Source organism: Castanea sativa, chromosome 9 (genome assembly GCF_040712315.1).
Source record: "Castanea sativa cultivar Marrone di Chiusa Pesio chromosome 9, ASM4071231v1".
NCBI lineage: Eukaryota > Viridiplantae > Streptophyta > Magnoliopsida > Fagales > Fagaceae > Castanea > Castanea sativa.
In genome coordinates this window covers 41,804,725-41,816,954 of record NC_134021.1, presented here as the reverse complement: position 1 = coordinate 41,816,954, position 12,230 = coordinate 41,804,725, and the positions used below count along the sequence as shown (strand labels likewise).

General features: G+C 32.5%; 1 long non-coding RNA gene across 1 annotated transcript; it reads left to right on the top strand.

Moving 5' to 3' along the window:
• Nucleotides 1–3,448: 3,448 nt before the first annotated feature.
• On the top strand, nt 3,449–5,669 carry LOC142610936 (uncharacterized). The gene is made up of 3 exons (XR_012839905.1): nt 3,449–4,155; nt 4,241–4,332; nt 5,345–5,669. It is a non-coding gene; the product is annotated as an uncharacterized LOC142610936 (long non-coding RNA).
• Nucleotides 5,670–12,230: the final 6,561 nt, after the last annotated feature.

Sequence of the window (12,230 nt, the reverse complement as noted above, 5' to 3'; positions counted from 1 at the left end):
ACTTGAATCAAATCCTATATTTCTTAATTCAATGTGAATTTTGACAAATCTACTGTTAGATTACATTATCTTCATATATTTTTCATGCTTGCAAAATTTCAAGGTGATCAAAGATTAATTGTCATCAATCAATTGTTTAAATTCAAGTTTTTATAGTTTAAATAACGCATAAAAGATGAGTTTTAAGATCAAATGGTAAATTACATCCGATTGGCATGAAAATTGGCATGCATGTTAAGGACATATAGAAAATGTGATCCAACGGTTGGATTTTCAAAATATGAATTCAACAATAACTTATTGGTTGGTGTAACAGTTTTTAGAGTTACATCAAGTGTAACTTGAACCCAACCCTATATTTCTTAATTCAATGTGAATTTTGACAAATCTACCGTTAGATTACATTATCTTCATATATGCTTCATGCTTAAAAAATTTCAAGGTGATCAAAGATTAATAGCCATGTCATCAATCAATTGTTTAAATTCAAGTTTTTGTAGTTTAAAATAACGCATAAAAGATGAGTTTAAAGATTAAATGGTAAATTATATCCGATTGGCATGAAAATTGGTGTGCATGTTAAGAACATATAGAAAATGTGATCCAACGGTTGGATTTTCAAAATATGAATTCAATAATAAGTTATTGGTTGGTGTAACATTTTTTAGAGTTACATCAAGTATAACATGAACCCGACACTATATTTCTTAATTCAATGTGAATTTTGACAAATCTACCGTTAGATTACATTATTTTCATATATTTTTCATGCTTACAAATTTAAAGGTGATCAAAGATTAATAGTCATCAATCAATTGTTTAAATTCAAGTTTTTATAGTTTAAATAACGCATAAAAGATGAGTTCAAAAATCAAATAGTAAATTACATCCGATTGGCATGAAAATTGGTATGCATGTTAAGAACATATAGAAAATGTGATTCAACGGTTGGATTTTCAAAATATGAATTCAACAATAACTTATTGGTTGGTGTAACATTTTTTAGAGTTACATTAAGTGTAACTTGAATCCAATCCTATGTTTCTTAATTCCACGTGAATTTTGACAAATCTACCGTTAGATTACATTATCTTCATATATTTTTTATGCCTGCAAAATTTCAAGGTAATCAAAGATTAATAGTCATCAATCAATTGTTTAAATTCAAGTTTTTATAGTTTAAATAACGCATAAAAGATGAGTTTTAAGATCAAATGGTAAATTACATCCGATTGGCATGAAAATTGGCATGCATGTTAAGAAAATATAGAACATGTGATCCAACGGTGGGATTTTTAAAATATAAATTCAACAATAACTTATTGGTTGGTGTAACAGTTTTTAGAGTTACATCAAGTGTAACTTGAACCCAACCCTATATTTCTGAATTCAATGTGAATTTTGACAAATCTACCGTTAGATTACATTATCTTCATATATGTTTCATGCTTAAAAAATTTCAAGGTAATCAAAGATTAATAGTCATGTCATCAATCAATTGTTTAAATTCAAGTTTTTGTAGTTTAAAACAACGCATAAAAGATGAGTTTAAAGATTAAATGGTAAATTATATCCGATTGGCATGAAAATTGGTGTTCATGTTAAGAACATATAGAAAATGTGATCCAACGGTTGGATTTTCAAAATATGAATTAAACAATAACTTATTGGTTGGTGTAACATTTTTTAGAGTTACATTAAGTGTAACTTGAATCCAATCCTATGTTTCTTAATTCCACGTGAATTTTGACAAATCTACCGTTAGATTACATTATCTTCATATATTTTTCATGCCTGCAAAATTTCAAGGTAATCAAAGATTAATAGTCATCAATCAATTGTTTAAATTCAAGTTTTTATAGTTTAAATAACGCATAAAAGATGAGTTTTAAGATCAAATGGAAAATTACATCCGATTGGCATGAAAATTGGCATGCCTGTTAAGAAAATATAGAACATGTGATCCAACGGTGGGATTTTTAAAATATAAATTCAACAATAACTTATTGGTTGGTGTAACAGTTTTTAGAGTTACATCAAGTGTAACTTGAACCCAACCCTATATTTCTTAATTCAATGTGAATTTTGACAAATCTACCGTTAGATTACATTATCTTCATATATGTTTCATGCTTAAAAAATTTCAAGGTAATCAAAGATTAATAGTCATGTCATCAATCAATTGTTTAAATTCAAGTTTTTGTAGTTTAAAATAACGCATAAAAGATGAGTTTAAAGATTAAATGGTAAATTATATCCGATTGGCATGAAAATTGGTGTGCATGTTAAGAACATATAGAAAATGTGATCCAACAGTTGGATTTTCAAAATATGAATTAAACAATAACTTATTGGTTGGTGTAACATTTTTTAGAGTTACATTAAGTGTAAATTGAATCCAATCCTATATTTCTTAATTCAATGTGAATTTTGACAAATCTACCGTTAGATTATATTATCTTCATATATTTTTCATACTTGCAAAATTTCAAGGTGATCAAAGATTAATAGTCATCAATCAATTGTTTAAATTCAAGTTTTTATAGTTTAAAATAACGCATAAAAGATGAGTTTTAAGATCAAATGGTAAATTACATCCAATTGGCATGAAAATTGGCATGCATGTTAAGGACATATAGAAAATGTGATCCAACGGTTGGATTTTCAAAATATGAATTTAACAATAACTTATTGGTTGGTGTAACATTTTTTAGAGTTACATTAAGTGTAACATTTTTGGATAAACAATAACTTATTATCAATTTTATTTTATTTAAAATAATTTTTTTATTTTCATTAATTTACACATGATTCTTAATTAATCAAAAAATTATTAAATATTACTATCTATATTAAATATAAATATATATATTACTATTTATAAGATATTTATGTATTAAATATTAAATATTACTATTTATAAAAGATTTATGTATAAAATATTTATTTATAAAACTTAAATATTACTACCGTTAAATATTATTTATTTATAAAATGATTGGTGGAGGTCGTTTGATTACAATGACTTTTGTTTGTTTTATAAACTGTTTTAATTTTTTGGATAAGACTAATGTAATTAAAAGGTGGATTGTCGTGAAATTTTTGAAATTTAATTTTCAGCTATTTCATTAGTTTTATTTATTTATTTATATATATATATATATATATATATATATATGTATATATGTGTATGTGTATGTGTATATATATATATATATGTGTGTGTGTGTGTGTGTATACATATATATATATATATATGTCTGTATGTATGAGCCGTGTTAGAGTCAGGAGCTGAGTGGTATAGTGTGAGTGCAACAGCTAAGTGCTCTATAGTTCGAGCCTTTGCATAAGCGTATTTGAGTTTTTTAATTTTTAAAACCATTAAAACCCTACCAGTTATAACCCTAACCTATTTATAACTTCTTATTTCACTCCAGCCGCCCCTCTCACTTTTTTTTTCTCTCTCTCTCTTTCACCATTTTTTCTCTCTTTCACCAATCTAGAGCTTAGAGAGAAGGAGAGAGAGAGGGAATGGCGGCGAGCGAGCACACCGTGTTGGAGTTCGGAACGTCGTCGTCGACCTTGACAGCCAAAATTCACCCTCTCATCATCTTCAACATATGCAACTGCTACGTCAGACGCCCTGACCAAGCCGAGCGCGTCATTGGCACACTCCTCGGTTCGATCTTACTTGATGGCACCGTCGACATTCGCAAAAAAAATCAGGTATATCACCTTAAAGACATATATATTGAGATACAATAGAAATTACTTGGGTCTATATATTTGCCTTAATTTCTTCTTTTCCCCTACTGGTATGGCAAGAGGTCATTATCTCAAATGACCTTTACCTTGATCGGAGTCTGATATCACTCCCTGAAGGGATTGGAAGTCTCACATCACTCGAGAGGCTTACTGTCTTTTGCTGCTCCAATCTGACATCACTTCCATCAGGAATGCATCGGCTCTCCTCTTTACAAACCCTGCTAATCATTGACTGTCCCCACTTGAAAGAAAGATACCATAAGGGAATTGGCGAGATTGCTCATGTCCCACATTTTCAATATTATAATAATCCTGATTATATTTATGATCATTTTCAGTTTTAAGAATGAAATTCTTATTCAGGCAACTAATATCCTTCGGCTTCTTCAGGTAAGAACTACAACTTGTACTATTTCTTTTCTTTTTGTGCCGACTTCTTTATCTTCTTCCAATTTATTTGCAATTTAATATGCAGATTTATTCAAAGCACTGTACAAACAACTGAAAGGATGCCAAGGAAACATGGGACGGTTGCCTAAAATTGCTCATTGATGAACCCAATTCTTGGTATGTCCAAAAGCATTTGCATTTATTTCATATGTCAATTTTAATTATTTTATTTTTTTGGCTATGTGAACTAAGTATAAGGATTAATTAAACCCACCAGGAAGGGTGTGGATGCCACGGGTACCACTGCTCTCATATGCAAAAGCAATTGAATCATAGAAAAAGTCCCAATGTCGTACTTTTTTTTGTTTAAAAACTTTTGGGCACAGCAATTGTGCGAAAAGTCAACAACTAGGAGGTGAGTACCTTCTTTTTCTTTTGTTTTCTTCTCTCACAAAATTTGTCATTTGAGATAATGACCTCTTACCATACCAGTAGGGGAAAAGAAGAAATTAAGGCAAATATATAGACCCAAGTAATTTCTATTGTATCTCAAAATATATGTCTTTAAGGTGATATACCTGATTTTTTTTTGTATAGATTGTGGTTGATAAAGATTTAACTTTTGTTGCAAAATGATATAGTTTGCACAACTTAAATTGTTATGGAAGCACATTTGGCTCAATATAAATTTAGTAAATTTTGAATGTAAATCTTTTGACAAATTTGTGGCTTAAGATAAATTTCATAATTTGGAATGCAAATTGTTTAACAAATTTGCGCTAGTCTGATAGTGTCATGGTGGGATCTGGAAGATGGTATGGTGATTGGTGAATAAGATGGTAAAGGTGCTCAATTCTCACACATTTCAGAATGTAGAGAGATTCCTTCAAAGGTTGAAATTCTCGTACTTTGTTGAAATTGGGACTAATAAAACTAGAAATCTATAACGGGCTAGATTGTTTTTGTGGTTTATCTGAATAACTTAAATTTAAAAACCAATGCAATAGATTAAAAAAGGTGTTGACCTTTTTGGGTACATATAAACCTTGGAGTTTCTCAGTCAAATCAAATGGAGGATTATGCTCCATTTTTTGTTAAACTAGAGATGTTTGGAATTGGTGGTTATTTGTTTTCTTGTCATTCTATTCTATTTATACGTACTAATTGAGTAACCATACTTTGTATGTAGGATGTTCCTTTGGCCGAACATTCTCCAAGTCTGCCAAAATCGTCAGCCGCATCTTGTCAACCAAGCAGCTTATAAGTTTTATCTTGGTGTTCGACGACTTTTTTGTGAACAAAGAACTATGGAAGAATGAGGAAGCATTTTTTGCAAGTGTTGAAGGATATTTGTTAAACACTTAGAAACTTTGATTATTGTATTAGCTTAATTTGAATGGTTGTTTTACTCAAAAGACCACATCTTTTTTTGTTAATTTTATGATGGTGGTTATGGACAATGTTATGTATTTGAGAATATATTTCTATGCAAATATTACGTTAGTTTGGAGACATTTGTGGTGTTAATTAATTATATTTGTGGTATTGTGTTAGTAGAGCTAAAACTACTATAGGTTCTTTGTAACAGGTTTCAACAATATATTTGATGCAAAACAGGTTCTTTGAAACAGGTTGTCTCTTGTAATTGATGTAAACAGTAGTTTCAAAGCCCACGGGAAAAAAAAAAAAAAAGAACCTATAGCGGCGGTCCAAAAGCGCCGCAATAGGTTCCTATTTTATCTATTAAATAAAATCCTATTGCGGCGTTTTTTGACCGCCGCTATATGTTTGAACTATAGCGGCGGGCTATAAGCGCCGCAATAGGTTTCCATTTTATCTATTAAATGAAACTCTATTGCGGCGCTTTTTGACCGCCGCTATAGGTTCAAACATATAGCGGCGGTCAGAAAGCGCCGCAATAGGGTTTCATTTAATAGATAAAATGGGAACCTATTGCGGCACTTTTTGACCGCCGCTGTAGGTGAACACAATAGCGGCGGGCACGACCTGCCGCTAAAAGTCATTTGAAACAAATTCGAACGGGCCTATAGCAGCGGTTTTATGCCCGCTGCAATAGACTAAAACCGCCGCTGAAAATCGTATCTATAGCGGCGGGTTTTTGTACCGCCGCAATAAAGATACTGCGACGCGACAAGCCTGGCGGGGAGAACCGCCGCAATAGCCCCCGCTGCAATAGGTGAAATGTACCTATAGCGGCGGTTTTTGGGGCTTTAGCGGCGGTTTTGGCCCGCCGCAATAGCCCAGTTTTCTTGTAGTGCAGTAGTGCAGCGGGCATAAGACAACATCTACCTCCTTGTTTCTAGTTCATTTTTAAATAGTTGTAGTTTTTACTTAATTAGAACCTAAGTTTTCTTTTCCATGAAAAATATGGTTTGCTGATCTGACATAATGAGAATGATTTTTATTTAGAACATATGAAATGTATGGTGCTCAAAATTTAGAAAGTCCACAAAGTGGACGAATCATCCAAAGGATGAAGACCTTCGAAGTCCATAAAGTGGACGGATCATCCCAAATGATGAAGACCTACGAAGTCCATAAAGTGGACGGATCATCCCAAAGGATGAAGACCTACTAAGTCCACAAAGTGGACGGACGAGCCCAAATAATGAAGACCTACGAAGTCCACAAAGTGGACGGGTCGTCCAAAATGCACAAAAATCTAGTCCACATAGTGGACGGACATCTACTAAATCCACACAGTGGATGGATTACCCAGAAATAGATAAAAATCTACCAAGTCCACATAGTGGACGGACATCTACTGAGTCCACACAGTGGACGGGATTATCCAAAATGGATAAGAATCTACCAAGTCCACATAGTGGACGGACCCTAATACGTCCATATAGAGTGGACGGATAATAAGGATCTACCAAGTCCATATAGTGGACGGATCATCCAAATGGATAAAAATTTGGTCCACATAGTGGACGGGTCCCTATTTTGTCAGCATAAGGGACGTATATCTATCAAAGAACACCTTGTGAACGGGTCATCCAAGTGGATAAAAAGTGTCCAAAACAGTGAACGGATCAACCTACAAAGATTGTTATCATATTACTTCACATAGGGTACCGTCCAATAAAATGGACGGAATGACCCCTGAAGGGTGAAACGTACCAATTGTGAGACGGATTGACATCATAAATGAAAAATGTCTTCATTACATTCAACTCACAATTGGACGGACCCCTGCGACATGATTAAACTTGCATGCAGCAATAAATTAAAAGTACTCGACGGATAAAAAGCAAGCAAATACGCTAACAAGATTTGATATGAAATGTGCACAATTACAAAACGACGGTTCGACAAAATAAATTACAACGGTTAAGTTTTTGACCGCGGTTTTATAATAAAAAAAAAAAAAACTGCTAATGATGCTTTGGCGAAGTGTTTTCAATCTTTTGACCGTCGTTTGGTTGACTTGGAGGGAGAGTTTGACCTTCATCAGCTGGAGCAGTGACGGCAAACACATCGTCTGTGCTCCCTGAACGGACAGATTGCGCGAGTGTTTGCCCTTGAGCGTCGATGGAGACATGGGACACATCCAGATCGGGATATGAAGACTTCACCTGACGGATGGCGTCGTCGAATCCGTCAGCAAAGGATTATAACTCCTTAGTTGTTTGTCACACGATGTGTTTGACTTGGCTTTGCTTTATCTCCACGCAAGCGTGTACACCTGGAGTTCTTGCGTTACACGTTTGACCATAATAAGAAGACTCCTATATGGAAAAGAGCTCAAGAAGGAAGTAGAATCCTAAAAGGAAAGGAAACTCTACGCCAATATAAATATCCCAAAAACCCTAGCATCAAGGTACGCACAATTATCTCGACTCTGGCACTCTAGGGTTGTAAAAGGAGACTAACTTGACCTTCAGAGGGTTTTTGGCCAGCACCACACCGGTGCTCTCTTTTAGGTCCTCTATTTTCTTTTTTGCAGGCGTTGCTTTGGTTTGAGAAGTGCTCACAGCTTACTGGTGATTTATTCGACATCATCAGAATTTATCAAATAAAACCAAAATATTTTTAGCTAATATTTATTTAGGCAAAAATTGTCAAATTTTGTAATGGGGGGATTGAGTAATGAGCCACCTACAATCATTAATCATAATAGAGGCAAAAAAAAAAAAAAAGAACACCAAAATTGACTTTTTCATTAATCATATTAGCAACTAATTAATTACTCACATACCTAAAAAATTAATTAGCTACCTCAACCTCCAAAATGAGTAAATTTGGTGGTTAGGTTCACAAATAATGATTTATGTAAGGTATCTTGCGTGTATTATTTACGTAATATATGCATGTACTTAGTAGTAAATGCAAAACATCCAGGGCTTTCTTTTTCTTTTTCTTTTTTTCTTTTTTGGCATGAAGAAAAGACTGCAGAGACAACAAACCAAATAAATATCCAAAGTCAAACCAAACATAAAATTAAGCAAGTGTGACATTAATTAAAGAGGTCCCTTTGAGCCACCAAATGTCATAATCCGGAGTAAAGAAAGAGGATTAAGGTGAAGACACCCAGTTCAATAAACCTAGACGCTTCATTGTATTGATGGATACCTAATTTGGAGTTTTGTTAGTTACTTTTCAACCTAAATTGATTATGATTGCTACAAAATAATCATTTCTTTAGTAAGAGTTATAATATACAAACAAGTAATACTACTCTCATCAAAAAAAAAAAACAAGTAATACTACAGCCACAAATTATTTTACAATATTTTTACAAATTGTTGATATGTCAAATTTTTATTGGGTCTCATTTGAGTTCACCACTAATATCACTTTTTTTTACTTATTAATAACCACTCACGACATCAACAATCTGCCAAAAAAAATTTGTAAAATAATTTTAGCATTTTCCTTTACAATTATTCAAGTTTTAAGTTAAGAATTATGACTTATGAGTAAGGTCGTGTGTGTTTTATTCTGGTGTCTTAGTAAGGAACTTATATATAACTTAACTTTGTAGTTTGTAGTTTGTAATTGTATATATTATGTAAATTTTATAGGTAGGAAAGGCATTTAGTTTTTTCTTTAAAAACAAAAATACAATAAAATGCTTGTCCTTTATTTTGTATCTCAAAGTACGTTGGTATGGTCATTCAATAATAATATTAATAAATAATGGGTGACCTCTTGAAAAGTTCTCGTGTTGCACCCCTTTTTTTTCGGTCTGGTGAGAACGGCCGGAGTTTAAATTAGACCGACGCCTTGCCCGGTGGAGTAATATAGCCATAAAGGCCTCCATTTTTATTAACCAAAAAAATATATATATTAATAAATGATTTTTTTTTCCTTTTTGCTAAAGCTTAGACATAATAGTAGCTATAAATTGCCACCTATTTGGAATAGAATGTGTGGGAAGGAAGGAAGGAATCGAGTACGAGTTAGAAACTGTGGGCCTATCCTGATGGTGAAAAAAGGCGTCACACACATGCCAGATCTTGGCCCAACCCAAGGAAAAAAAAAATAAAGAAGCCAATCCTCCGAAGAGCCCAAGGAGCAAGCATCCCTTAGGAATTCTCAAGCAAGCCCACGGTACTACAAGACAAGAAACTAATGGCTTGTTTGGATGTTTAAAAAAGGAGGGGGAGTAGAGTAGAGGGAATGGGAGTAATTCAATTACCTTGTTTGAGAGTTTTTTAAGGAAGGAGGGGGAGGGGTTTGAAGGGGTTTTAACTACCTCCAACCCCTTCATTTTTAATTCCCTCAAATTGGAGAGATTTGGAGGGAGAGTAAAGCACATAAAATTATTGATAAAATAAATTACCTAATTTACCCTTATTATATTTATAAAATTACAATGTTAAAAACAAGGGGAAGGGCTAATTACTCCTTTCCCCCTTACTAATTATAAAAACATCCAAACAAGGTGGAGGGTAATCATTCTCCTCTACTCTCCTCCCCACTACTCCCCTCCCCTCTACTCTCCTCTACTCTCCTCCCTCTCTAAACTCCCAAACAGGCCATAAGAGAGGAGGAAGGGACAAGAAAGCAAGGAAGAAAGGAAATATTTAAATAAAGTAACCAGCGCGTTTGCATTTAATGTACTGTAACAACTAACATCGCTATATTAATAAAGGAGTGGCTCCTGAACAGTGAACTTACCACTTGCAACACAGTTTATCATCTCCAGCACAACTCTGATGGAACAAGCATCTATAGGAAAAACCCTAGCTATACAAGTGGAGGACTAGAATGCAATCCTAAGACCTATATAGAGGGAGGGAATACCACCAGAAAAAGGAAAAAAAATAAAAAACACAAAACCGAAAAAAATATAAACTGAAGAGCAGGACTTTGTATTAAAGACTTAAGCTTTTCTTTGATTATTACATCCTCAGCAGACTCGAGGAAGTGTTGTTCCTTCATCGCTGTATCTCTATGTTATCTTTAAAAATCTAATTCTACTAGCCCTCTATCTAGACCATAATAACGTATCAAAGTTGACCTTGCAAGCTCATGCTCTAAAAAATTAATTGTACTGGGCACAAAGAATCTGACTCCACTATTCTAAGTAGGCTTTACGTTCCGAGCTCCTACAAAATGATACAAAATCTTTTTCTCAATTCTTCTCCCAAAAAAAAAAAAAGAATGATACAAAATCTATGTATCGAATTGTTATAAATATGAGGGGTGTAAATTATATTTTTTATTAAAAAGATAAAAAGAGAGGTATTATTTCAGCAACTATTTTGTGATTTTGTGTAGGTAGGCTATACATGAAAGGTTAAATAAACACAAAATATTAGGTAAGTTTTCTTAAGTGCAATAAATTAAGTTTTTTAATTAAATTTAAATACATGACTAATTGACCAATAAAGTAGAAACAATGTTAAATTGCATGATTAAATTTAAATACATTGACCAATAAATTTTTTTTTTGATGAATACATTGACCAATAAATTAAATACAAACAGTGCTATCTTTTTCCAAAAAAAAAATCAAAGTTTTTTCTTTTGAGTAGATAAAAAAATTAAAGTCAATAAAACTATATGTTCAAATTTAATTTTAAGACCTAGCATAGTGTATTGAAATTTACCCTAGATATAATTTCAAATCAACCTAAGTACCCTCATCCTTCGAATAACAATGAACAATATTTGTAAATTCAAACACATTGTCATCACTCAATACTTCATAAATGAAGTAACATGTAATATCAAAGGGGGTGGATGCTCTCTCGCCACATGGCCTTGATCATGCAATTTTTGAAGGAGATTTGGATGTGGTTTTCAAGGCTCTCTCGGTGGGAGTGGATGCTCTCTCGCCACATGGCCTTGATCATGCAATTTTTGAAGGAGATATGGATGTGGTTTTTAAGGCTCTCTCGGAGGGAGTGGAAGCTCTATCACCGCATGGTCAAGACTATAAAGGCATGTTTAGTAAACTTTGATAGGTATTATAATGCAATAGTTATTCTTATAGTTTAGTTATGTTTTTATTATAAGGAATAGTCATTCCTTATGAATAGTTAGGTCATTTTTGGCAACAATTTTTTTTTCTATTTTCAAAAACTTATTTTTTGAAATATAAAGAAAAAACAATTTTCTTGTATTTTTGAAATAAAAAACAGGTTTGGTTAGTTGAATTTTTTTTTTAAAAATTATAGTTTTTTGAAGAAAAAAAAGAAAATACTAAAATATGTTGTTACTAGGATTTAAGCTTTAATGCTAACTCATTAAATGAGACAGATTCATTAAATTAAATGCGTATTTTCATTAATTTTTGAAAATTAAAAACTGAAAATAGCCTTTTGCATATTTTCAGTTTCCTTCACAAAATGAGTTTTGAGAACAATTTTTATTTTCTGTCAATTTTTGATTGCCAAACAAGTTTTTTAGTTTCAAAAATAGAAAATTGTTTTTAAAAACAGAAAATAAGGAAAAAAAAAAACAGTTACCAAACATACCCTTATTCTTCAAAATGAGAAATAACTATTTCTCTTTAAAAATGTTGTATTAGCTATTCCGTAATAAGTGCAATAATTTCAAAACTTAATATAATTCAAAATAAACAAACTTTCCATATACAT